Raw genomic sequence first — 5,426 nt, 5'->3', positions numbered from 1 at the left:
GGTGGGTAGGGTTAGGGTGGAAAGGCCCGGGCCAGGGGGAATCTCAGCTTGAGGGGGACTAGCTTCTTCTGCCAGTCTCTGAAGGGAGCTGAGCACACAGTGCCTGAGGCCAGGAGGGGAAGGGCAAACCCACACTGCAGCCTGTGTGACATGCAGGGCTCCTTCTGCCAGCTAAGCAAGGAAGGAGATTATGACTATGTGTTGGAGGTGGAGAAGCTTCCTGTTTTGATCAGTCTTCTTCCTGGTGGTCAAAGAGTGGAGTGGAAGAGTGACAGGGAAAAATAACTCTCAACCTGCCAGATGTCAGATATGCTGAGTTCATGGTCTTACAACATTGAAGAATGAAGTCATGAACCAAAGGAGGAGGTTAGGAATGTTTTATTGGAAATGATAACAAGAAGAATAGGTGCTGGGTTTCCAGGATGGATCCCGAGTGGGTGGCCAATGAGGCTCTTTTTTGGGGGTATTTTATACAGCAAAATCACAATATGGGTCAAACTACAATTAACCTATAGGATTACGAGTATAGTTGCTTAGTTAATATTGATCCAATAAAGAAGGGAAGTGCGTAGCAAGGGTATGTGGCAAGCATCATTTATCATTAATCTAGCTTATGTGTCACTTGTAATCCTAGAAGGAACAAAGACAGCCCTGGAAAGTTGGAATGTATGGGTTCAGATGTTCTGGTCACTCACCTAAGTGTCTGATGCCAATCTGGATTCCCTGGACCAGGTGGTGCTAATTACAGTACAATCTCAAGCTGCTGTTTATCTCTAGGGAGGCTTGCTGGCCTGGCTATCCATCTCCACCCTGAGGCCTGGTCCTCTTCAGATTTGCCTCCAGCCACAATCTTGATGTGTCTCCTCTTCTAAACTGACTCCCTCAAAGGCCCGATCCCTCTCTGCCTATTAATTTCTAACTTAACTGTCTATAATAGAGAAATCAGCTCAAGTCCTGAGCCTGCAGAGGTAATGCCACTCTGGAGCGCACTACTAGTGACAGATGCAATTTGTAAGACAGAGTCAGGGTGGAGCAAGAGGTGGCATAGAGGCCTTGGAGACGGTGATGAGTTCAGGAATTTCAATATGCTGCGGCTGATTCTGTGAGAGTCTAGCAGGAACATTTGACCCAAGCTAGGATATTGCTTTGAGACTGATGGGAAAGAGGGGAAGGAGGGAGGGAGGGCTGAGAGGTGGGAGTGGAGAGGAGAAAGAGACACACACACACACAGTGACACAGAGAAGCAAGGGGACATGACAGTGTTGAAAGGTTGCAGTGTTCCTTAGGAAAAGTGCTACTGTTACCGGACTCTGGGATTCTTGGGAGTCCTTCTAGAGATTCTTTCTAGGTCCTTGCTGTCCTCAACAAAGAACTAGTCAAAACAAGCAAAAAAAGATAGTGAGGTTTTACATTTATGAAAGTTAGGAAAAGAAATATGCTCTACAGAGTGAGGGCGGGCTAATTAAAAGTAGGAAAATAAGTACACTCTGCAGGGAGGAAGTGGACCACTGTGAAAGAGAGAACAGAGTGGCCACCAAGCTTAATGGTGACCATCTTTTGTATCCTCCACTCCCCAGGCTGATGTCAGATCTAGGCTGTCGTATCAAAAGCCTGCTTGATTTCTCACAAGAAGAATTGAAGATAGCATTCTCTGATTGGTCCCAAGTGTAGGGCTTTGGGTGCAGGTCCTGAATCTCTGTGATTGACAGGTCATCATTCACTTGCCTAGCCAGCTGGCCATGACCTAATCTCCTGGATCACTGTGAAAGAAAAGTAGATGGAAGAACCTACAAGGAAGGTGCCAGGTGTGGCATAGGGGCTCAGTCCTTGGCTTTGTGGTCATTCTGATTGGGGCTTTAGTTCTTGGCTGCCTCCCCCTACTTGTTCATCCTTGAAGAAGTCATGCAGCTTTTCGGAGGTTCAATTTCCTCAGCTGTCCAAGGGAGAGACAGCAGTGACTTTTGCACAGAATTTTCAAGAGAGCAAAAGAATGCAACCTGGGCATGGTGTAATCCCAGTATGCCTGTAATCCCAGCACTTGGGAGACTGAGACAGGAGACTCCCCTGCAAGTTCAAGGCCGGCCTGGGCTACACAGTGAGTTCAAGGCCTTCAAGGCCAGTCTGAACTATGTAGTCAGACTCTGTCTCAAAACACCAAAACCAAAAAAAAAAAAAAAAAAAAAAAAAGCATCTAGTGGTTGGTGCAATTCCAGGCACATAACGTATGCTCAATAAACGCTAGAAATTATTGTTATTATCATTTTTTCTTCCTGTCTTAAAAGTCATGAGATTGGGCTGGGGATTTAGTAGCTCAGTAGTTCCGCTGCCTGCCTCGAAAGTGCAAGGTCCCAAGTTCGATCCCCCGTAACAACAACAACAAAAAAGTCATGAGATTGGTCAATGGATTGCATCAGTGTGGCTTTTCCTCTTTCAGAAGCAGCAAGAAGCAGTCACCCCACATGGTGAGAGGTGTCAACATTTCTAGCCCATGCTCTGAGATATGGGTCCCGAAGGACCTGTGTGCCCTACACCAATGAACAGGTGTCCAAAGGCTTACTATTTCCCACCCTATTTTTCCAAACTTGAAACCAGCCAGACATAGGACATCTTAATGACTCATAGCAACCATCTGCAGAGGGGACAAAAGTGCTTTCTGCTCTGGACAGAGGAGGAATTCACAGGCTGTTTTTTACTGCAAACTTCTCCATTAGAATGCCAGGTCTGGCTCCCTGCCTTGGACCTGAACATTGCCAATAACTCACTCTAACCTTTTGAAAGTCTTAATAGCGGCTTCAGTGACTGACAGATTGGCAGGGAGGCAACTTTTTGAGCCTTAAATCTGCACAAATAAATTAGGTGGCTATTTAATATTGGGCATGTTAATCTGTATTAGTAATACAACAGAGAGCATATATACATTATTTAAATGTCTTCTGGCTTCAGTTTTGTAAGATTTATGAGATGGTGGATGTGTTTGCACTTGAATTAAATTAGAAAGATTGGTCATCATCATCTATCGTGTAAACTTAATTTAAGCCTTGAGGCCATTGCTTCCTATTTTCATATGCCAGAGCCTTTATTGCACAGGGGCACACCAAGGTCAGCAAATTGCCTTAGCCAGTAGGTTTTGTTTTCTCTGGGTAGTTCTACTTGTAAGGCTATAGAACCTGAACTTCCTAAGAAATGCCAGTTCTGCAAAATGAACACTGAGCCTGATTTTCACATCTTAGAAAACTCTGACTTTTTAAATAGTTTTAAAATTAATCCCTTCAGTTAGCTGGAGTTGGCTTCTGTTGCTTACTATGAAGAAACTTGAGTGATATAAACTTCTCACTGAACCAGCTTTATCATGTAAAATATGGGTACTGTTAATTACACATTATTTGCCCTCAATTGGATATTAAAATGTTGAATAAGTAGTCTAACTATTTTTCTTGCAAATAATTACCAAGAAATTACTGAACATTTAAAATGAAATTAGACCACTTGTTTTCATCATCACCATTCTTATTTTTTTTCAAAGAAATTTACAGATATTAAAATAAGTAAAAACAATGTCCTTGAGTGGGCTGGAAAGTGATTAAAATAGCCGTAAAGTATTTTATATATCATAATACCTTGAAATATTATAATATCTTGAGTATTATGGACATTGAAATTTTGCTTAGTGAAACAGGCATTATTTCTGAAAAAATATAAGTAGCTTTGAACTTCTAGGAAAGAAGATGATATAAAATGTTCTTGTTTAAGTGTATTACCGTAGACACATAAAAGACTTAGACATATGTCCACATCTAGCCATAAGAGAAAGTAGAAAAGGCAGTCTTTGTTCCAGAAGGCAGGTGGCCACTGAGGATTTTACCTTATGGACCCAGAGGAAAATGGAAATGGGGGTCACTGCCATGCAGGATTCTTTCATACCAGAAAATACAAACACAGAGCTGGGTGCAGTGGCACATGCCTCTACTCCCAGCTATTTGGGAAGCTGAGGCAGGAGAATGAGAGTTTGAAGCTAGCCTGGACAACTTAGCAAGACTCTATCTTAAACAAAAACCCAAAATACAAAAACACATGTACAAGGCCCTGGGTTTGATCCCTAGCACTACATCCACTCCCACACACAATGTGAACAACACTGTCATTTTTCACAAATGCATAGACATTTGCATTTCAGATTCCTCTTTAATTCAAGGTCTTTTTAGTATAAGTTTTGTGTCTAACATGAAATAAGCATTATTCTCACTTCATTGAGTCCTTAAGTCAAAGAAAAAGTATAAAAGAAGAACTAGAAAAGATGAAGACACTTATGGAGACACATGGTCAGAGGACAGCAGTAAATCTAGTGGCTTCCAGAGCCTCCCTACTCAATGATTAGTACTCTGTTGGTAGATGGTGCTATGTCAGGCACATGAGAAAGATGGCAGCAGTATTTGGGCAAGAAACACAAATAATGGAGACTGAAGAACCGTGTCCTTGATTTAGTGAGAGGAAATGTAAACTCACATGCTAGTTACCTCAGATACTTGATGACAGGACATGAAAAGAATAAACCCACGGTTCAAATTGCTCTGAAATTTCACAGGAAACTTATGCTTGTGTTTTCACACTTTTTCCAGTTAAATATTATTTGATGTATGCATGAGATGTTATGTTTTCTTTTCTTTTTTTTTTTTTTTGTATGGGGGATCAAACTCAGGACCTCGCGCTTGTGAGGCAGGCGCCAGAACCACTGAGCTAAATCCCCGGCCCGAGATGTTATGTTTTCTTATCTATGTCAGCTATGGTTCAAAGTCTGAAGTACTTGGAATTTAATAAGATGTAATGATGGATGTAAAAGAATTAAAATTAGGATCCCTGCTTTCAAAGAGCACTTTGTGTCTCAGCCAGGATGACTGCAAGGTTCTGCTGACTAGTCTCCCTGAACACTTTCTCTGCTCTTTGCCCAGTTCACTCTCCACCCTACAATTCATTTCCCACCGCCCACACCTGGCTTCTCATTTCCCTTAGATTCTAGGCATTTCCCCACTGCTGTTTAACTGCTGTTGGAAAATGTGCTTTTCCTCTCTTATTTATTAAACAAATGCTTAATAAGTCCTTACTGCCTGCCAACTGGTACAATTGGCCCTAGATATATAGAGGTGAGCAAAATAGACCCGGTTTCTACCCTCATTCTTCCTTTTGTGAGGCAAGATAAGCTGTAAATAAATAGACAAACATAGATTAGCTCCACATGTTAAGTTCTGCAAAGGCAAAAACAGAAACAAGAACATAGGGGAGCTATGAAATAATCACAGAAGGTACATAAATTACATGGGGTGGAGGGAGGAGGCAGGGGGAGATGAAGTTATCTGAGGGAGTGATATTTGCAGATGCCTGAAGATGGCAGGAGGTAGATCGCCATGCAAAGAATGGCAAGAAAAATATTC

The sequence above is a fragment of the Heterocephalus glaber genome, unplaced genomic scaffold, assembly GCF_053883595.1.
Source record: "Heterocephalus glaber isolate CG9 unplaced genomic scaffold, H.glaber_assembly_v1.0 deba00001523, whole genome shotgun sequence".
NCBI classification, from domain to species: domain Eukaryota; kingdom Metazoa; phylum Chordata; class Mammalia; order Rodentia; family Bathyergidae; genus Heterocephalus; species Heterocephalus glaber.
Note: the sequence above shows the minus strand (reverse complement) of the source record.